This window comes from Microtus oregoni, unplaced genomic scaffold (genome assembly GCF_018167655.1).
Source record: "Microtus oregoni isolate MIOR12 unplaced genomic scaffold, Mior012 000073F_001, whole genome shotgun sequence".
Taxonomy (NCBI): domain Eukaryota; kingdom Metazoa; phylum Chordata; class Mammalia; order Rodentia; family Cricetidae; genus Microtus; species Microtus oregoni.
In genome coordinates, this window is record NW_024543981.1 from 2,737,901 (window position 1) to 2,760,741 (window position 22,841).

General features: G+C 48.2%; 1 protein-coding gene across 3 annotated transcripts in view; it reads left to right on the forward strand.

Annotated features, from left to right (window-relative positions):
• Positions 1-981: 981 nt before the first annotated feature.
• Positions 982-22,841, forward strand: part of LOC121441071 (ETS-related transcription factor Elf-4) — a 38,967-nt gene continuing 17,107 nt past the window's right edge. The window contains exon 1 of one of the 3 annotated variants that reach the window (XM_041642206.1): positions 982-1,286. The gene's annotated coding sequence lies outside the window, so the exon portion shown is untranslated. Of the gene's footprint in view, positions 1,287-1,414; positions 1,625-19,364; positions 19,450-22,841 lie in introns of those variants that run through there. The other 2 variants (XM_041642205.1, XM_041642207.1) reach the window with 2 other exon arrangements.

Consider the following 22,841-nt stretch of genomic DNA (forward strand, 5'->3'; position numbering starts at 1 on the left):
CTCTCCCGCACCCTCACCCCACCCTGGCTTCACTCTGCACAGTTGTAGTACCAGGTGGGGACAGAGGTGAATACAGGGGCAGAAAAGGGGCAAAAGGGGAAGAAAACAAAAAAATGGGTTGAAGTAGGCAGCTCAAGTACAGCCATTACTTGGCTTTATATTGAAGATATATTTGGCGTGGGCTCTTTCCATGAACCCCAGTCCAGCTGGCTGTACACCTGCTGTGTTGGCCTCCAAAGTGGCCTAGGTCCGGCTTCCCTAGAAGTCCCTGTAACTCTCCAGTCACACCAATCCAGGAAATATCTGGCTCGAGACTCCACGGGATGGGGGCGGGGGTTGACACTCTTTGCAAAATTGTACCCTCTGTCCATTTCTGAGTAGCACCCACTGCTAGGCCGCCTGATTGGCACTCAGCAGATGCTTGATAGTGTAGAGGGCTGGGGGGTGGGCGGCAAGCGGCAGAGGTATCAAGTGATTCGAGTGCCCAGGCCGAGTGGATGGATAGGGCCTTCCAGAATCCTCAGGATATCTCCACGGGATATCGTGTGGGACTTCCCGCCGAGAAGCGCCCAGTCAGAGCTGAGGGCCCTGGGGCCCGCCAATTATGAGCTGAGTGGGGGGTGCTGGCTCGAGAAGTCGTTCGCGCGACGTGAGCTGGGGTGGGGGGCTGTGTCTTCTCTGAGGTGGGGTGGGCAGCGAGCCTCGTTGGGGGAAGGAGAGCCCGCGCGGGCCCCTGGCAAGGCTTCCCCCTGCCGTGCTGGCGACCGTGGCGGGGTTAGGGCGGAGGGGCGCTGTTTCCACCGCGGTGCCTAGTCCCTCCCCACACCCCCCCACACTCCACCCCGCCCGCCCGCCCGCCCGTGGTCCCTCCCGTCGGTCCCTCCCTCCGGCTCTTCAGTCCCTCCTCGCCCTGCCTCCTTCGCGCCCGGCCCAGCCTCCGCCCGCGGGGACGTGTGTCTCCAGTGCGATTTCCCCTTTCTCTCGCTCGCCTCGGCTCAAGTCTCCCCCACCGGCTCGCGGCCCCTCCGCGGGCGCCCCCCGCCGCCGTTCCCTCGGCGCGGCCCGGCCTCCCTGGAACCCTTCGGATTCCGCTCGCCCAGCTGCCACCCCGGCTCCCTTTTCAGCCCAGGCGCCACCGCCGCCCGCTCGCCCGCCCGCCGTCTCACCTGGTGTTTGCATCTCGCCCTCCAACTTGGCCATTGGCGGCGGCGCGACGTGTGGGAGAGCCCTGCGCCTCGCCTCGCCCGCCTGCCCGCCCGCCCGGACCAGCCTGCCCCGGCGCCGAGGTGAGTCACGGGCGGGCGCGGGGCGGTGGGGGCAGGCGGGCCCCGAGGAGAGAAGGAGGGAGGGGAAGAAGGGCGGGCGACGGCGGCCCCCGGCGGGCGGGCGGGAGGGCGGGCGGCCGCGAGGACGGACCAGGAGCCTAGCTCAACTTCCACTTCTCCTTTCGGCGGCGCCGAGCTGCAGGCGCCACTTGCCTGGAGCCCCCCGCTTTCAAGGCGGGAGAAGGCGGCCTGGCAGGGGGTGGGAACGCGGGTCCCCCGAGCCCTGGGACGGGGAGGGGAGCGCTCGGCCGAGGAGCGGCCGTGTGACTGAACCCGAGCGGCAAACCAGCGGACCTCAGGTACGTCGATGGCGCCGCTTCTTGGGACGCGGGGAGACCTCGAAAAGTTTGCCTGAGTGGGGGAATTAAGGGCGCCGAGGCCAGGGAGTAGGGTCGGTTGGTGGCTGGCGGGCGGGCGGGGGCGGGGCGGGGTGCGAGAAGGGCGCGTCAGCCAGGGCTTGAGAAGAGTTGCCTTCGCCTCGCTCCGCCGGGTACCCTGTGGAGCCCGGGCTCCTGCGGTGACAAGTTGAAGGGATTGGCAGAAGCCTTCTTCAGCTCTGGGCGGCTAAGGCTCCGTGGAAGGGCCCGTGGTTACTGCAGCGCCCCCCACCCCCCTCAAATCTCAGCGCCTGTGGGTAGGAGGGTGAGCAGACTGGAGCGACAAGGTTGAACCGGTGGCCCCTAGGGCTTTCACAGTCAGGCGCTTTAGACACGCACACACACACACACACTCGCGCGCGCGCGCGAACACGCACACGCGCGCGCGCGCGCACACACACACACATGCTCGCAGGCTCGCACGTAAACCTATGACTTGGAGACCTGAACTGCCAAAATAGAGACCTCTTGGCAGGGGCTGGAGTTTCCGTGTGAGCCAGCCGCCAGGCTTCCCGTTCCCGCGTTCCCGCTCTCCAAGGTTCTCCCGCCTCTGGGCCTCCTCCCCTGATACTTCTGAGGGGACTCAGCCACCGCACAACGCAAAGGTCCCCAATGCCAGAGTCTGGCTCTGGCGGTTCAGAGACTGCTGAGCTGACAATCACTTTATGAATTCCTGTCCCTTCCACGGTACCCCTAAACTTTGCTGCCCTTTCGTCGGGGTTGGGCCTGGGATTTAGACTTCCTGAGGAGTTACCTCCTGACCCCTTGGCACCTCGGCCCAGCGGGTTTCTCTTGGGTGCCCCCAACTTCCACCGCACCCCAGCTGAGGAGCCCAGCGTTTTGATGGCCCTTTGATTCCTTCCCCTCATCCCTCTCCCTGAGATAGAGGCCTGTCTGGTCCTGCAGCTTCTTCTAGTTAATGTTTGACAGTTCATTGTAGCTAATCATTTTAATTAGCTCTTAAAGTGGGGAGTAACAGTTAACCTTGGACTTCTCGATTTTGGCCTGGTGGGGCCTCAAATGGGAGGAGTTCTAAGGAGGTAAGAGCGGAAGTGAGGTCACCACCCCTGGCCTGAGCCACCACAGCTGGCTCCAACAGCTGGTGGGCACACCCATTAGGGACTCAACTCCTGTGAGCTGACCTTTGCTTGGCCTGAATGCCAGGATGGAGGGAGGTGAAGGGAACCTATCTAGCTCTCTCCTCTTTGGGGAGACAATGCTTTGGTATCAAAACTACCCAGGAAATTTGTAGGTCAGTCAAGGAAGAATGTCAGTCAGTTGCAAGATTTCCCCAGTTTGAAAGTACTTCCTTGACCCAGTGCAGAAAAAAAAAAAACAAACAAAAACAAAAACTAGGCTCGCAGGAGCTGTCTCTAGGTGTGCAGAGGTTATCAGCAACAACCTGGAGCTGCCATAAGGAGTTGCCTTGCATATGAGTGTCTCCGGTGCTGGGTTCAAAGCCAGTCATCTCTTGTGTTTTTTTATTTGTTTGTTGTTTGTGTGTTTTTTGTTTTTCTGTGTGTGTGTGTGTGTGTGTGTGTGTGTGTCTGTGTGTAGGGGGTTGTATATGAAGCAGGCTCCACCATTGCCACCCTCATCCAGCCTCTCTCTGTGAGCCGAAGGAGTGGCTTGTTTGCAGCTATGCCTGGCATTCCTCCCTCCACTGTACTGTTTTGCTGGCTCCTCAGGAACTAGTGCCCACCCCTGGCTAATCTGGGGACCCTGAACCCAGCCTTCTTCACATAGTGCTAAGTGATGGCACAACAGCCTCAGCCTCATCTGCTATATTTTGGGGCTTAAAAATGAGGCTGATTTATAACATACTCAAAATAACCTCTAATGTTGCAAAATTTTAGGGTTTTGGACCCAGTAAGGCCCAGTCAGCCACTGGCTGAGAGTATGGCTTTCCCAGGAAACCCTTTACTCCTGGGTTTCCCCAACTTTCTCATTCTGCCCCCAGTCACTAGAGCTAGCCTGTCTGGGTTGAAACCCCAGCTTTGTCCTTTTTCTGGTTATGTGCCCCAAGTCAGTTGAATGCCTTAATTTCCTTACGTGGCAAGAGAGACTTACCTTATAAAGTTGGAGAGGAACAAATACATTCATACATATAGGCTGCTTATTAGAACACTGTGTGGTACACAGCACACAGGAACTGGCGTTATGATATGGCTAATACAGTGCCTAAGATTCAACTCAGCAAACATTTGCTGGGACCTGGTCCTAGTACTGAGCTGGCCCCTGTTGAAGTGTCAGCAGAGAAAATGTGGCTATGAGGAGGACACCACTTGCCTTTCAGGGTAGTCTGTAGGCTGAAACGGTGGTAGGATGTAGGAGTCTAGAGAGAGTGGATACACTGTGTAAATAATGTAGTTTAAAGCCAAACTAAAGGAGTTGTCTCAACAGTTAAGAGCACTGCTGTTTTTGATTCCTCCCACTTACATGGTGTCTTATAACCATCTGTAATTCCGGTTCCAGGGATTCTGACATCTTCTTCTGACCTCCTTAGGCGCCAGGTACAGGTGTGATGCACAGATGTGCATACAGCCCAAACACCCATACACAAAATAAATTTACAAAATAGAAATAAAGCCAAACTCAAATTCCTGGGCCAGGATGGGGAGCCAGGTATCCCAGACTAAAGGCTTCTCCTTTCATGGGGACGATGGCTCTGTCCTGGTCTGGATGCTATCTCTCCCTCAAGACTGCCCTAAGGTTTCAGAGAAGGAGAAGGAAGGGAAAGTGGGCACATGCAGGGGCTGCAAGTAGCAGGCATCTGGACCGTAATTTACTGGGTGTCAGGGCAGGATGGCATTACTTAGGACCCCTCCCAAACACCCCCAAATCTCTGTGGAACAGAAGGGCTCACAAGCTGGCATGCCTCCTTCACATCCCAGGGTCCCCTGCTGAACTAAGAAGAGCCTTCGGCAACCCTCGCTCCTCTGTTCTGGGCCTGACCCCAACCTGGCCTTGGTTATCACTCCTGGTCCTCTAAGCTGCAAAAAGGTCCCTGGCTTCACTGCCAATTTATTCCCTCTGTGGTTCGCAGACTGAAAACTAGTTCTGCAGGGGAGAAAAGAAACTCATGAAAGGTACCCAGAATCCCACAGGCTCTTTCCTAGGGGTCAGGGGCTTTTCTCATCAACACCAACCTGCCTGCAAATCTCTGGCTGCTGAGCCTCGTGTGTCCTGTAATAGCGGCTGTGCTGCTAATGCCCTGTAGCTTGGGCCCCAGCGCTGGTTGCCAAGAAACTGCTGGTCGGGGTGCTTATGAGGGATCTGACCTCATAGGGGCTGCTGAGTTTCAATTCAGCAGCCATTTATTAACACCTACTGTGTGCCCAACCTGCGCTAGGAGCTGTGGGGGAGCTGAGGGAAGGAGGTGGTGGAGCAAAGCTGACTAAGATGACGCTAGAGCTGAAACAATCAGAGGCGAGGACAAGCAGCCAGTCCAGGGGCTGGTCAGGTGCTAATTGTACTTGTTGGAGCAGAGGCCAGCATGGCCAGGACTCTGAGGTCAGCAGCAGCTAGAGGAGGGAGGGAAGGCTTTGTGAGGGATTCCAGTGAGAGCTAGACCTTGAAAGGGGGCGGGGGCAGCGAGGGGGAGATGTGGCTGAGCAGAAAAGGGAGAAAAGACGCCTTTTCTCTCTATTCCCTAGCCACGGACTGACCTTCGAAGCCTGGATGATTGTTTGGTAAATGCATGTCACATAAAAGAGCAGGTCAGTGAGTGTGGGTGGCTTCGTGCAGACCTCGATCTCCACTTCAGGACATACAAAATGGCTGGCCTAGACAGTGAGCCAGCCTGTATTGATAATACACAAAGGGTGGTCAGGCTTCCCTGCCACCCAAGCTGAGAGGATCTCATTATGAACTGCACCCTCCAACACAGGCAGGCTAGGCGAGAAGGGAGGGAGGGAAGCAGGGGAAGTGAGAGGTAGAAGCCATCAAACCTGACATGCTACAGTAGTTCACAGGAGAAATGGGCTGCCTAGCTCCAACCTTTCGCCGGGTTTTGAGACTTCTCTGGAACCCTGGAGGTAGAGAGCAGAGATTTTCATCACTACCTCCTCTCCCAGCCAGCTTGGAATTGAAGTCAAGAGAGTCCCACATTTGTGCCTGACCACCAAAAATTCACCATGTATTTGTTTTCCTTTTGTGTCTTCCGTGGCTGGATGGGAAGAGGGCTTTGGCTCTTGTTAGGTTTAGTTGGATGAGAACACCTGGACTACCTCCACTCCACATCAGTTTGTTCTCTCCTTGCTTCTTCTGGCTTTGCCTCTCCTCCATGAATTTAAACACCTAAAGGAACCTACTAGAATGCCCTGATTTGAACTGGGAAATTGTGTCATATGGTGATTTCTTGACAAAGAGACCCAGCCTGTTCCCAGACGAAGGGGGAGGCTCAGGCAGCAGAGAAGGGTGTTTTGTGTAGCAGAGTCTTCAAGGAAAGTTCTGGAACATTTCTCAAAGAGGCTAACAAGAAACAAGAGTGTGGTGGCACATACGTTTAATATCAGCACTTGAGAGGCAGAGGCAGCAATCTCTGCGTTTGAGGCCAGCTTGGTCTACATATAGCTTTCCAGGATAGCCAGGGCTACATAGTAGAGACACCCTGCCACAACAAAACAAAACATCAAGAGGTTAAGTAGGTGATTCAAGTTGAACAAGCTTTGCCTTAAGTTCCTACCTGAGGGTAGGCCATTCCTTGTCCACTGCGAATACTTCTTGCCTCTTAGTCTACCTGCCTTCTTCTAGTCTGACACAATATCTTCCTCAATAAGCATTTCTGTCTCCAGGAGGGGTGCACAATCTATATTCATTCATATCCCAGACCTGCCAGGTTCTGGCTGTGTGACAATGGACTCATTGACTTAATCTCTCTGGGTCTCACTGTCCATGTCACAGGAAGAATGAGTTAATGTAGTAAAACACTGAGCATGTTACCTTGCACATTGTACCCACCCAATAAATATTCTCTGATATTATCAGTTCTGGGCTGAGATTATTGTTGCCAGTCATACAATCTTTTCCCTGTTCACATGCCTCAGACTTTTCCAAGATCTCTGGATTACCACTTTCCCAGAAGTTCTGGCAGGATATGCCACCCCATTCCTGAAAACACCAGGATTTTGCAGATTTTTCTGCTACCATTTTTGTTAAGTGTGCAATTATGAAAGATAAAGAGGGAATATGGAAGAATCAGCATATGTGGATGTGCATGTGCGTGCATGTTTGTGTGTGCATTATCTACAAAGCCATTCTGAGTGGTAGACAGTCCTGCAGTTAATATTGGAGCTTGAGGGGCTAGAGAGATGGCTCCGTGGATAAGAGCTTGTGCTTGCTCTTCATGGTTGCCAGAAGCTCCAGACCCCAGAACTCATGTCAGGCAGCTTGCACCTGCCTGTAACTCCAGTTTGAGGGGGTCTGCCACTTTCTTCTGGCTCTGCAGACACCCCTCCCACCACACACATTCACATAAGCACACACATAGCACACATTAATGACTAATCAATCTTTTTCAAAGAGTGGAGCTTGAGTCTTCAAAGTGGCTCAGTGGGTGAACCTAAGCTCAGTCCCTGGAATCCACATGGTGGAAAGAGAGAACCATTCCTGCAAATTACCTGCTAACCTCCACATATGATTCCTGGCACCCTCCCCCACACATGTGTAAAGAGTGGGGCTTAAGTTTTTTTTTTTTTTTTTTTTTTTTTTTTATATTTTATTTATTTATTTATTTATTATGTATACAATGTTCTGTCTGTGTGTATGCCTGCAGGCCAGAAGAGGGCACCAGACCTCATTACAGATGGTTGTGAGCCACCATGTGGTTGCTGGGAATTGAACTCAGGACCTTTGGAAGAGCGGGCAATGCTCTTAACCTCCGAGCCATCTCTCAGCCCCGGGGCTTAAGTTTTTAATATTTGTATTAATATCGCCATTTTTCCTGTCTTCATTATTTTCATTTTGAATATTCACTGAGGAAATCAGAAATGAGCTAGGTGTAATGCTGTACAGCTGCCATCTTGGCACTTTTGGAGCTGAAGCTGGAAAATGGAGAGTTCAAGGCTTGCTTGGCCTATATAGCAAGTTCCAAGCCAGCCTCAGCTACGAAGTGAAACCTTGTCTTTAAAAAAAAAAAGAAGAAGAAGAAGAAATCAGAGGAAGTTTGTTCCTTGGAGAGAAGGCATAGCATTCTACCCCTGGGGATGGTTTAGCAATCATCGGTTTGTTGTTTGCCTCCTGAGGGTAGAACTCTGGAAGCCAGTTGGCCAACTCTGGGCTTACCACTGCTTGATTTGTTTTTCCCTCCTTTCAGTTTACAGAGATGTTGGGTGCCTGCTGGACAAATGCCCAAAGGCCTTTGTTTGAGGCTGGGGCATTGCCTTTGGCCGGGAGTTTTGGGGTTTAGGATCCTTTCCTAGAGTCCCTCCAGGAGATTACTTGGAGGTCCCATCTGCTGTAACTGGATATAAGGGACTAGCATGCCCTGAGTGGAGCATGCTACTGGCTTCCTTGGTCTCCACCCATTAGGCTAAGAAGCTAGGCCTTGAGCAATGCGGACAATTAGTCTTCACCTCCCTAAATACCTGATAACCTGATAACAGAGGTACTCAGGTGTAAACTGAGGTGGTAATCTGTGTTTTTCCAGTGTTTTCTGGGATAAAAGTGGTTCACCTAACTCTTCTGGGTCTGAAAATCCTTGTGCAGAAAGCCGATACCTTTTTACAAGCTCACAAGGTGACCAGGTTTTTAACACCACAGTGATCTAAAAAAGAAAAAGAGAAGGGCAAAAAGACCCAGACCCCTTCTTAGAGACTCCAACCCCCATTCTAGAGTGTCAGGGACATGTGTGCTCTTACTGTGAGCAGCTGCATGATGTGGGACTAATGACTTGCCTGGAGAAAGATCACTTTTCTTCCCTAGCTTTACTGGGGAAGGATTCCTGGAGGTGAAAGGACAGGTGGCCTTTCAAAAGAGGAAAGATAGACCATTGGCTATGTTCTAGGGGCATTCCAGGCTGCATGATAAAACATATTGGCATACGAAAGCCAGAGGTACAACATCATAAGCCCACCACAATCAGCATGTGTGATAAGTTCCAGGTTCAGAATCAGACTCCCACTGGTAGCATCAAAGAATATGTATACTGCCTTTTTTGTCTTCGCTACTACGGCAAAGCAGTGTGATGCTGTAAACAAAGAAATGCCGCATAATGACAAAGCCATAGTCAGTGTTTTCTTTCACAGTAACTTCTATTTTTGTTTTTCTAGACACAGTTTCTCTGTGTGGCCCTGGCTCCTGGACTAAACTGGCCTTAAACTCAGAGATTCGCCTGCCTCTGCCTCTTGAGTGCTGGGATTAAAGATGCGCACCACTACCAGCCAGCAGGGTTAATTCTATAGTTCTCCCACTGGTTGTTATTTTGTACAATCCAAGACACCTTTTCTTTTTATTTTACTTAATAGCTTTACTAAAGTTATATCAATGTACAATAAATGGCAGATATTTCCAAGTGCACAATTTGATCCTATTTGACATATGTACAGGCCCATGAAACCATTGCCACATTCAAGAGAGAGCTAGCATATGTGGAGCTTCTGGGAAGTTTCCTTGTGCCCTTTAGCAATCCTGCTTCCCATTCTAAGGCAACTACTGCTCTGGTTTTTGTCACTATAGATTAGTTTGCATTTTCTAAAGTTTCATATAATTGGAATCATGCAGTCTTTTCTGGTCTGGCTTCTCTCTGCATATTTTTGTTAAAACTCTTCCTTGTTTTTGTATACATCAGTGTTTGTTCTCCCTCACTTTCTCTCCCTCTTTCCCTCCCTTCCTCTTTTGAGTCCAGTTCTCACTTTGTAGCCTTGGTTGGCCCTACAACTCAACTATGCAGACCAGCCAGCTCTCACTCAGTGAGATCTGCCTACCTCTGCCTCCAGAATTCTGAGATTAAAGGCTTGCACCATCATGCCTGGCAGATGTTTCATTCTTTTTTATTGCAAAGTAGCATTCCATTGTATGGATAAAACACACACTGTTTATCTGTTCATCCGCCTGTGGACATTTGATGCTTTTTTCCCAGTTTTTAAAAACCATTGCAAACAAAGCTGCTCTGACATCTGTGTGCAAATCTTTTTGTGGCTATAAGTTTCCTTTTCTTTTGGTTAAATACCTGGAATAGAAGTAACTAGATCATAACAGTAATGAAGCTTCTACTTTTAAAGAAATCATTATACTGTTTTCAGAATGACTTTACCATTTTATGTTCCCTCCCCCAAAGGATGAGAAGCCCAAGTTGTTCATCTTCAATAACACTGGTATATAAGGGTGGGTGGGTAGCCTTTCTACCTTCAGCCATTTTCATAGATGTGCCATTGTGTTACATTGGAATTTCAATTTACATTCCCTAATGATTTACTATTTTAATCATTCTCCATGTGCTTATTTATTATTTATATGTCTTCTTTGGTGAAATGTCTGCTCAAGTCTATTTGCCAATAAAGTCCTTTATAGACTCTAGTTGCAAGACCTCTATGACATTCCTGCTTTATAAACATTCTCTGTTTTCTGATCCTTCTGCCTCCACCTCTCAAGTGTTGGGATTACAGTTGTATGCCACAATCTAGTTCTAGAAGTCTTTAGTTTTGCACTCAGTCTTAGCCAAAATGCAACTAATCACTATTTTTCTTTCCCTATTGAGCTGGGAATTGAACCTCAAGTCTTTTCGTACTTAGGCAAGTGCCTTACCATTGAACTATGTCCTAAGCCTTCATTTTTCCTTTTATAGATCATGCTTTCAGTACTGCATCTAAGGGTTCTGCCTGGGCTTAAATCACAACTATTTCATCATATGTTTTCTTTTATAATTTTAGGCTTCAAATTTTGGTCTGTGATACATTTTGAGTTAATTTTTCAGTATGGAGATCCAGAGCTTTGTGTGGGCTATGAAAGAACTTTCCCAGCCTTATTTTGATCATTTTTAAAATAATTTAAAATTTTTAGTGTGTGTGCGTGGATGTAGATGTGTGTTGACACATATGTGAGTGTGAGCACACACTCACACCACCAAGTACATGTGGAGGTCAGAGTACAACTTTTGGGAATCGTTCTCTCCTCATGGTAGGTTCTAGGGAATGAACTTAGGTCATCACCTGCTGTGCTGTCTTGCCAGCCCAGATTTTGTCTGCTTTAAGTCCTTTGCAATACCATAAGAAGTTTAAAACTGTCTGTATAATTTTTTAATACTTGAATATACCCTATTTGCACTAGTTATTGAAAGTTACTCCAGTTCTTTGCTTTTGAATCTTATAGTCAGGTGTGTGCTCGATATTACTGTTGTTTTAGATGATTCTTTTTAGTGATGTTCTGTGGCTAATGGGTACTTTAACTTTACATTTGTAGAATAAGGCTTTGGTTTTGCCCATTTTGGGTGATAAATCCAAGATTTCTTTCATACATTGTTGTATGAATGCCTATATTATCCCCTTTCAACCATGTCTGCCAAGATAGCAGACCTCATTAATCAAAGTTTAGCTGGCCATGGTGGCACATGCCTGTAGTCCTAACTATTTGTGTGCTGAGGCATGGAACGATGAGTTTGAGGTCAGCTTGAGGTATAGAGCAAGACGTTGTTACCCCCTTCTCTCTCTCACACACACACACCAAAAACAACAAATTTTTGGCCTCATATAGTTTTTCTCATATCCCATTATCTCACATCATTTTGGATCTTAGACCTGGTACAGAATCATGACACTGTTCCCAAAGGTACAGTGATGTGACTAGAACCCAATATTCCCAGGGTGGGACTGTGATTTTGTACCAAAAAAAGTAATGCTTTTGATGATAGCTTGATTATCCACTACCTCCTCAATGATGCTTGGGCAAACAAAGTGATCTGTCATTTGCTCCTCTAACAGAAGCTTCCAGCCAGAGAGGAAAAGTAATATCTGAGTTCCTTGAGTCCTTTGTCTCCCAACTGCAGGACAACTATACTTCTAGATGTACTTCTATACTGTAATCCTAAAATCATTTAGGACCTGTATCTTGACAGTTTTCATGGGTTTAATTCATGGATGGTCAGATGTAGGTTGGAAACAAAAGAAAATCAAATACAGCATGATTTCATGCGTTTTACCGCCTGCTGGAGAAAGAAAAGATACACATGAAATAATCAGCAATTCAAGACCACGTGGACTAAAATAGATCTTGTGACAGAACTTAAAGTCTCTGGGGAGTTTAATGGGGGGCTCTGTGGGTGTAGATTGTAATTACTAGAACATAAACAGCTCTGTGAGGTTAGGGGACATGTTTGGGACCTTGCTAGATGGGTACTGTTTGATTAGACAAAAAGAATCACTAAGGGATGGCAAGCCTGAGAAATTCCATGAATGAGGCTGGAATGTTCCCTCAGGGGACCATGAGGAGACCACTGGGCTAGAAGCCCAGCTTGAGTTGGGAAATCATGGGAACGAGGCTGAGTAGGTAGGGTGGGGTCAGACTGCTAAGGACCTTTGGAAACCAAGTTAGATGAGTTTGGACTCTGGGGCTCTGCTGAGTCGGAGTCCAGCTGGTTGTGGCCATAGCCACAGATCTCAATGTGTGTCCTGAAGAAGTTGGCACCATCTCAGAGGCTGAGGGAGGAGTTAGGTAGAGGCAGGACCAAGAGTGGAACTTGATCTTTCTTACTCCCAGTAAAGAGGAGCACAGCTTTTAGCTTTTTTCAGGCTTTCACACTTCCTCCCCTATAGCTTCATAACAGAGATCACTGGCATGGGAAGTTGATGATGGGACAAGAGACACCACCACCAACAAGCTCACCTACTGACTGCCCCACCCTTCTACTTACCCTGACACCTTAGGTAAAAGTCTCTCGATGGTGTCTGAGAATGAAAATGCAAGCCGAGTGCAGCTATGTGGGAGGCTGAGAAGGGAGGATTGTTTGAGCCTCAGTTCAGGAGATTGAGGCCAACACAACTAGATCTGGGCAACACAACTAGATGCTGTCTCAACATAGAAACAATAAAGAAAACAACAAAGGGAAAACCGAGCATGGCAGTATAGACCTGTAATCTCTTCCCTTGGGAAGTTCAGACAGCAATATTGTGAATTCAAAGCCAGCCTCGGCTCCATAGTGAGACCTGGTGTCAAGGAAAAAGGAATGTGTTCAGGAGAGAAATGACCTGTTCATGCGGTATCAGCTACCAACATATCAACACTAATTGGTTTGAGTTTTATCTTTTTTAATTTATTTTTATGTGAAACTTTATTTTTTTTATTATTCTTTCATATAACATATATCGACCAAAAAGCTTCTCCTCGCTCCACTTCTAACTGGTAGGAAAGACTGTTTCTGTAGAGATGGGATTTCAGCCAAAATTTTTTGATAGAGGGAAGAAATGGGAACCAGATAGTAAGCCTGTAAGAGCGCTGAGAGTCATGAAATCTCCTCCTAGAGAATGAGAACCTGAGATTTCAAGAACCATGTGACACTAATGGCAAAACTATTTTAGCAGAGTTTTCCATGTATTATATATGTATAGAAAGAGAAAGGGAGAAAGGGAGGGAGGGAGGGAGAGAGAGAGGGCCTTACCATGTAGTTCTATCTGATCTTGTACTCAACTGGGATCCATCTGCCTCTGTCTCCCAAATACTGGGACCAAACAGTTCAAGTGTGCCACTACAAATGTCTTAAATTGGATTCTTGAGCTAGAAGACTTGTTCTCATAACATTTCTTTGTGATGTAACATTTGCTCCCCAGCTTTTTGTTTTGTTTTATTTTGGTTTTGGTTTTGTTTCTCAAGACAGGGTTTCTCTGTGTACCCCTGGCTGTCCTGGATGGAACTCACACTGTAGACCAGGCTGGCCTCGAACTCAGAGATTCACCTACCTCTGCCTCCTGAGTTCTGGGATTATAGCTGTGCGCCACTACTGCTCGGCACTCAGCTTATTTATTTTGGGATAGGGTCTCATATAGTCCAAATTGCTTTCAAATTCATTATGTAACAGAATGGGCATAGCCTTCTGATCCCCCTGTTTCTAGCTCCTCAGTGCTGGGATTGCAGGTGTGCATCACAGCAGTTTGTGATGCTTGGAATGGAACTAAGGATCCATGCATGCTAGGCAAGTGGTCTACCAATTGAACAGCAGTTCCAGCCCTGAAATACGAGTCACTTTTTTTGAGACAGGATCTCTCTATGTACCTTGGCTGGCCTGGAACTCAAAGAGATCCCCCTGCTTCTGCCTTCCAGGTGCTATATTTCTCACTAAACATGTCTGGTATTCACTTGAATGTTTCAATCTCCTGCCCTATATAACAATCAATTGATAGATAGCTTAATCATTTGTCAATGAAAAAAACACCCCCAGGAGCCTGTGAAGATGAGTGGAATTTGAACCATAGCTTTGACTCCTAGAGTGAGACTTGGCCAGATTCAGTGAAAAGTCCTTATCCTTGTGGGCCTTGCCTACGGGTAGGTCTGAACCTAGAGATTTTTGAGAAAGAGGCTGGAAGGGAAATCTTATCACCTGCAGCATCATTTGCCTGCCACTTCTGTGTCCTTGGTTTAGAATACATTTGAGAACAAATTGCTAGGCCCTTGTGTTCTGAGGAGAGAACCTTTGACTTGCTCCGAGGTTAGCTCTGTCTCATCTTGTCATTTTGTGTGTGACCAGATCTTGGAGTGATATGTAGAGACTTTAGGCTCTGAAGCCTGAGTGGAGAGCAAGGCTGTTTGAAAGGATTCCTGAACTTCACCCGTGCTACCATCCTCAGCCTACAGCCTTCTATTCAGCTCCATCTTTAGTTTCTGTTATTCATAGTGGAGTGCCAGTATCATTCCAGTTTGGAAGCAGCCTGCCTGGACTTCTCAGAACCTTCCCATATAGTGCTTCCCTGGCTTATTTCTTGGTGGCTAAGGCACTGAAGGCTAAGTAAATTCTCCCCAGCCCTTCAGGCATTTTATTATTGTCTCCATAGCCTGCAGATAGAGATGCCAACTGGAAAAAGAATGCCTGCCCTCCCCAGCCTGGGCAAGCTGGATAAAGCACTATGAATAGTCAGTCAGGTTTTAACCCACCAGGCAGGGCCCCAGGCACTAAGGGCTGGTGCCAGGCAGCAAGCCTTCCTCCACACCCCTTGCCTGCCAGGGGGCTTGGGGCAGATGAAAGAGCAGGTAGGGCTCTGGGCAGGCTGTCTGGGCTGGGCGGGGCCCTGGTTGGGTGAGGCCCAGATTCCCCAGGCTGATAAGGCGTCCTGTAAACACCCAGCAAGTGGGGGGGGGGCAGAGGGCAGGCTACCAGATGGCAGGAGAAGAGGGGAAACTGGAGCCCAGGCCTAGCTACAGGAAGTGGGGCTTGATGTGGAAACATCCTGTCCAGTAGGGGCTAGAGAGGTGGCCACCAGTGATTGCTACCTCCACTATGATAGGGAGGCAAACTCCTCGGTACAAGATAGGGCTGCTTGCCTGGGCATTAAGCCAGGATCTTCGTTTCTGATATGGGACATGATCAATCAGTCTCTGTTATGGGTTGCTCATGGGTCTCTGTTATGGGTTGCTGTACCATCTACCACTGCTGAGAAGGTGTTTGTGTGTGATGGTGGGACGATTAGAGCCAAAATACCCCCATGGAGAAACTGTCCAGAGCAATTGTCTGAGAGAATTTGTTTCTTACGGGAAAAATCATCACCTTTACTGTCTGTGAGGAACATCGATTGGAACATAGGATTGTGTCAATTGTGTCAAAAGCCTCCTGCGGCCCTCCGCAAAGAAGAGTCATGCGGCTGATGCTCGCTCAGCTCTGTCTTGCAGTGCCTTTTAATTAGAACCTCAGAGGGTCAGATCCCGTGCAGCCTTTAGCAGAGATCAGCAGACCTGTATATTTCACTTTACAGATGGGGAAACTGCGATTCAGAGGCACGGGGGCTGGGTCACCTGACAGCAGGCATGAAATTCAAGCCCTTGCCCTGAAAAGCTTCCCACCATCTTCCTTAGTGTGGGAGGTCCAGGCCCCAGGCCTCCCACAGAGGCCTGGACGTACCCTGCATACTCACTGGATCTGTACTTAACCCTGTTGAAGGCTACAGGATGCCTGAAAGGAGGAAAGAACCTCAGAGTCATAAATCAAAAGTCATCTGCTTATATGTGGCCTTGAGCAGACCCTTCTCTGGGCCACACTGATTTCTAAAAGTTTTAGAAAGATAATAGTTTTCACCAGGCTTGATGATGTGTGCCTGTAATCTCAGCACTTGGGAGGTGGAAGCAGGAGGATCGTTCAAGGCCAGCCTTAGCTACAGGCTACAGGATGCCTGAAAGGAGGAAAGAACCTCAGAGTCATAAATCAAAAGTCATCTGCTTATATGTGGCCTTGAGCAGACCCTTCTCTGGGCCACAGAGATTTCTAAAAGTTTTAGAAAGATAATAGTTTTCACCAGGCTTGGTGATGTGTGCCTGTAATCTCAGCACTTGGGAGGTGGAAGCAGGAGGATCGTTCAAGGCCAGCCTTAGCTACACAGTGAGTTTGAGGTCCACCCGGACTATATGAGACCCTCTTTCAAAACAAACAGACATGCAGAAACAAAATATCTAAACGTGTAACTAATCCCTGGTAGTGGTTCACACATCCAAGAATATTTGGGCAGCACAAATTTGTCTTGATGGGTTAAAAAAAATGACAAAGCTGGGTGGATAGGAAAGAAGAGGTGAATTTTAGAAGAGTTAGGGGTCCATATGATCAAAACATACCATATGGAATTCTCAAAGAACTAATAAAGACATAGAAAAACAATTACAAATATATCTTGGCTCTGTGAGGTAACGTAGCATGAAAACCATTTGCTGTGGAAGCCTGGAAACCCATGTTAAATCCCTGGAATCCAGGTAAATATGGAAGGAGAGAACAAACTTCCCAGAGTGCTCCTCTGCCCTCCACACCCACATCACAAAAGTAAGTAAAATTAGTTAAAATAGTAAAACTCACCCACTAGAAATGTACACTTCAGTGGTTTTTTTAACATTCATAGAATTTCACATCCATCAGTAGGATCCACACTATTTTTGTCATCCCTCAAAGAAATACCACATCCTGGGGCCTCAGTTCTGAAGGGATTCTTACTATAGATGCTTTGCGTGTGTTTTGAGGTAAAAGTCTAGCCATGTTGATCAAGATGTGCTAACTCAGCTTACTGGAACCTTATATCCAGAGACCCTACCAGAAGAAAAAAAAGCCAGAGCAGGTGATCAAGCCCCTGGCTGTGGGTCTGGCATATGTGAGAGCTGGTTTTCCATAAATATTTGAATAAACACACGAACCAACACCCTAAGATAAGAACCTAGACTTAACATTATGTGTAAACTGAGTGTAACTGTATGTTTATAGGGCAGGGACCATGCCATGACTACTTTAGGTCTAGAGCCCAAATTTTGTAGTCACTGAGATACAGAAGTTGAGCAGAGCTTGAAGCAGGCTTGAAGTTCATATTGCCACCGTTTAGACAGAGACCTGGTCTGGGAAGTTAAGGACTGGTTTATTAGAATGACCTCCAGTTTAAACTGAGGTCTTAAGAGGTATGGATCCTGGGCCTGAGCAGCTTTTGTAGAAGGGGCTCCTTGTGTTCTGAGCCAGCAGATGGCCAGCAATATGTGTAGAGAAAACAGTATAAACTTTGAGATCAAGGTCATATAAGCCTGGATTTGAGTTCTGCCTCCATTTTTGACAAGTAATGTGACCTTGGTCATGTTACCTAATCGCTTATGAGCTTTTCTGCTGTTTGTAAAGTAGATCTCTTAGCCAGGTTGGTGGGATAGTCCTATAATCCCAGCACTCAGGAAGCAGAGAATCACCCCAAGTTTGAGACCAGCCTGGATAATGAAGTGAGTTTGAGACCAGCCAGGCAGAGTCAGACCATGTATACATAAAGAATTGTTAAAGTAGAATTATCACCAAAATAGATTTCACTAAAACAAAGTTCAAACAAAATAGCAGCTGTAAATAAACCTAAATTCCAGTTCTAGCCCTTCTACTGGTGAGCTATTTTGTAAGAATAAAGGAGAAAAAAAATGAAAGGAAACCTGGGCATGGTGACACATACCTTTAATTCAGTCACTGGAGAGGCCAAGGCTGGAGGATCCTGAGCTCCAGGGCAGCCCAAGCTACATATTGAGACTCCTTCTCATGAAACCAAGCATGCCCGGTGTGGTGGAGCATACCTTTAGTTTGAGCACTTAGGAGGCATAGGCAGGCAGATCTTTGTAAGGTCGAGGCTGACCTGGTTTCCATAGTAAGCTCCAGACCAGCCAGAACTAACTACACAGAGACCCTATGATGGGAAGAGACCAAGTGCTCGAGTGCTGGGGTCATGTGAGTGGTAGAGCACTTACTTGCCTAGCATGTGAAAGACCCTGGTTCAGTCTGAAGCACTACAGAGAGAGGAAGAAGAATGAAAAGAGGTAATGTTCATAGACTGTTCCTTAGAGCAGCAGCCCCGCAGTCCCTAGCCCAGAACTGTAAATCCCTGCCACCTTCCTTGTGCTCCACCCTGTCTGTCATTCTATAATTTTTACTGGCTGGCCCCTCTCCCCAGAAGCAGGGGCAATAACTTGAAGTGCTATCAGAGAGTGCAGAAGAAAATCTTGCCCACATTTAAACAAGCACCCACACCCCTCTGCTCCTCCTCCAGCAGGCCGTGACTGAGGCCACAGTGGCCACACCCGCCACCCAGGCCCCAGTACTTGCTCTGGTGCCAACTCCACAAGTGCTTTCCTTGAGCTGGCATCGACCTCAAGTGCTTCCACCACCCTCCACCCAGGCTTGATGTGCTTTCCAAACACGTGCCTCCAGCTTTGAGTCGGCTTGTAACCAAACCCTGGCCCTAGGTTTGCACTGCAGATGTAGGGAGGGACTGGCAGGAGCCCAGGTGCACATCCAGATGCTGCCTTTGAGGCTCTCTTGGCATCCCTGGACCAGCTGTGAAGTAGCATTCACTGCAAAACATAGGAATGAAGAAGCAGTTAGCCCCCCTCAAGGACAGTAGGGTAGTGTCTTGGGGGAAATGGCTGTGCTTGGTCCTGGAGAGTGTGTTGAGAAGAAAACCAGGGCCCTGCTCTCTCTTTATATTTGTTTTTTAATATAAAACACTTCAAGTTTTTTAAAAATCACATTTATTTGTCTATTTTATATTTTAATTTTAAAAAGGTTTATTTCTTATTTAATGTGTTTAAATGTTTTGCATGTATGGCTGTTCACTACTTGCGGGGGACCTGGTGTCTGAAGAGGGCATTGGCTGTCCTGGAACTGCAGTTATAGATGGTGTGAACTGCCACGTGGGTGTTGGGAACCAATCCAGTGTCCTCTACAGCCAGTACTGACTGCTGAGTCATCTTTTCCATCCTTAGATTTTCATTTTTAATTCTGTATGTGTGTATGGGCTTGTGTTAGTGGTGAGCTGCCCAACATGGGTGCTGTGACTCAAACTCTGGTTCTCTGCAAGCACAGTACCTGCTCTTAAGCACAGAACTATCTGTTCCATCCATTTACTTTGTGTGTCATAGGTGTGTGAATGTGTGCGGGCATGTGTACACCACAGTGCGCATGTGAAGATCAGAAGGCAACTTACAAGAGGTTCTCTCCTTCCACCATGTGGATTCCAAGGACCGAATTCAAGTCGTCAGTGTTGACAACAGGTGTCTTTACTTGCTGAGCCACCATGGATCTGAAGCACCTCGCTCTTTTGACAAGAGGTCTGGCCTGGGTACGGTTCTTGGCCAACAATGCAGGAAGATAACCTGTCAGCAATCTGAGTAGGGTTTCGGGATCATCCCTACATGTGGTCTGCTGGTCACTGATGAGCATCACTTCTAGGAGTCCCCAAAGCCTCCTTTTGTCACAACCTCACTGAGCAGTACTATCCTGGGGAGACTCAGGTAGTGGTGTCCATCTACTGCTAGGTCCTCACAGCAGACACCAGTGCTTCTGGAACCATCATCCTGCCTGCAGTACTAGCCTGGGGCCTGAAGGTCTGGCAGCTGTGCAGACTGCAGGACCTTGGGCTGCTAATATTTTTCTGACACACAGCCTTGGGGCTATCTCATGGAGTGGGTCATATGTCTAAAAGATTGGCTACAGGTACCCATGGACTCCTGGGAGGTACTTAGGTGTAGGTTATCCGTAAAACAGCAGCCCTCATGGAATGCTAGAGTTTACTGTTCTTTTCCTTTCCCCAAGAAAGGCTGCTGCCCTTTGACCTGAAGACAGTATAATAGTTCTCCATTGTTACCTCTGTTCACTGGCATTAAGAATAAGCCCCTGACACATTATGATGTCATATTGATTTCAGTGTCACCTGCTCTTCTAAATTAACCCAACCCCCAGCCCTTGGTCTGATTTCCCCAGATCCTGTTGTTTCCACCTGTCCCTCCATCTGTAGCCACCCTTACTAGTGTCTACCAGGCACTGGCCTCAGGCCTCACAGTCCAGGTTTTTTAACCCAGGCCCTCAAAGACAAGGCAGACATACTCTGCTGATCTCTAAAGAGTACAGCTAGGTAAAGGGGTGAGAGAGGCTGTGGGAACAGCTGTCCCTTCACCAGGTAATACTTCCCTGTCTGGCCCTCTCCCACCAGGAGTCAGGCTGATGGAATTGCTGCTGGGCGTCCCCTGTGTAGACAGCTGTCTCCTCTGCCTTCCTGTGAGGGATCCTCCCCTCTGTGCACTTTCTGACCTGTGCAGAGCAGGGGCGGGGCTGCAAGGGCCACTAGGCCCTGAAGGGGAAACTGCTGAAACCCCTGGGACAGGAAGTGGTAGAAAGGGGCTGCTTCCTCTCACAGAGCAGGGGTGCGGTGAGAGCTGCCTGTGTCCTGGCCCTTGCCTGACTACTGTGAGCCCTGGAAGACTAGGAAGAAGCAACAGTCCTTTTCCCTCCCTCCCTCCCTTCTCTCCAATAGAGGAGGCTTTCCACGCAGTCCACTGGAGGTGGGGAGGGGGGTGAGTAAAGGAGAAAACTTCTTCTGAGGAGGCCATCTTCACTTAGCAGGGAAGGGAATTAGAGATCAGGAGCAACAGATGAGCAGAAAGGAAAGGCCAACTGGGAAGGTGAGTATGGGGTGAGGTACTCCGCCTCACCTGCCAGGATAGCAGAAAAACCACAGCCAGGCTGAGGAGCCCTTTATGAGTCCTTGTTCTGAGAGAAAATGAGTAGGGCCATCCCTGCTTAACAGCAGCAACAACTCAGAAATAGTGGATCCTCACACCATGCATGAGGCTAGTAATGGCCTCTGATCAGCCAGTACCTATCCCTTAGTGTGCTGCTGAGGAAACTAAGGCACACAAAGCTGACGCTTCTTGTTTGAGGCCACATGATGGGCAGAGCCGAGGCCAGCACTCTGGGCTCTAACCCAGCGACTCTCATTCTGATGAAAATCTGCTGACTTTGTACTTACCAATCCTACACCTCCCCCAGACACCCCCCCCCCCCCCACACCGACCCAGGGTTCTGTGGCATTCTTCTCAGAAATGAGCTTGACGAATTTATTCACACCAAAGTGGGGTAGAGTGTTTATTTTAGTTCAGGGATCAGCAAAGGTTTCTGTAAAGGGCCAGATAGCAAACATTTGAGGCTTTGGGGCTCATATAATGACCAAACTAATAAGCATGGCCATGTTCCAATAAACCTCTGTTGATGGGCACTGAAATTGGAATTTCATAATATTTTCATATGTCATAAAATCCCATCCTTGTGGGCCTTCTTTGGTAAGTTTTTCAAGTGCTGTTCAGATCTAGGAAGTGAAGCTAGGTTGTCAAGAGTGGAGTCTACCAGGTGGGGAGGAAGCAGGGAAGACTTTAGAAAGAATGTGACATTTGACTTAAATCTTGAAGGACATGAGGGAATTAAACTCACAGAAGTTGAGGAAAGTCAGGGCTGGCCTAAGGGACAATGTGGACAAAAGTATGGGGAGGTGGAGGTAGGGAGTCACTGTGAACGTTAAACGTGTTCTGCGCATGTGTAGTTTCATTGTTATTTGCCAGCCACTGTGCCTTTCCTACTCTGAGACAGGGTCTCCCTATCTAAACCAGGCTGGCCTTGAACTCGCAGAGATCTGTCTGCGTCTGCCTCTGAGTGCTGGAGTTAAACACCCCACTCTGCCAATGATGCCACCACTGTTCTTACCAGACAAAAGGGTTAGCTTTGAGGATACAGAGAGGATGAGGAGAGGAGGAAGGTTAAGTCAGTGTGAACTTGAGCAAGCACGCCCCTGCCCCTCAGAAACTCAGGAAAGAGAGACAGGAGTGATCTTTTAACTTCTTGGTTTCAGGAGATGCTTCAGTAGTGTGTATGGGGTGTGTGGGGAAAGTGAAAGGCAAAACCCAGGGTAAGAGTTCTCCATAACTTTTGGAGCCAAAGCTGCCAATCTCTGGTCTAGTCAGGTACCACTACTGGGCTGCCTCAAAAAAAAGGCACCATCCCTTCTGTGTAGAGAATCTAATGTACGGGGCTTTGTGCTTGGATCCCTGCACTCTGTCCTTTGTTTTGGATGGCCAGTAGAGGAAGGGCCCACCTGGAAAGGTTAGCCACCATAGCCCCTCCTAGTCAGGAGCCCAGAGCTAAGCAAGGAGCTTCCATATCAGTTTCTAGGACACACTCTGCCAGAGGCCTTGACAAAGAACACTGCCCCTTCAATAAAAAGTTATCTGACTTAATATCCTGCCGGTGCAGAGTCACAGATTACCCCAGCTTCTAAAAAATCCACTAATGAATTTAATTAGTCTTTACTCCATGCTTCTGTTCCTACCTCCTTCCCCCTCCCCAACAATGGAAGCAAACAGAACTTGCTAGGGACTGGGCATGGTGTACTAAACTTCTGTTTCTTCAGTATTTGCAACACCCTGCCACCTTGTGTTGCCTGCTCTGCAGCAGGTCAGGTGATTCCTGTAGCCAATGAACACCTGCCTAGGTTCCTTCCTCCCTGTGGCCTAGCCTAGACAATGTAGCCGCTGAGAGGTGGTGTGAAACTTTAGCATAAGTGGAAACAAGGACAGGAGGATGGTGAGTTTGCAGCCTTGGCTCCACAGCCAAGCCAAGAAAACAAACAAAAAGACAGTAGCTTTGAACGTGTCCATCTGCATCTTTTCTCCCATTAACTGGTGT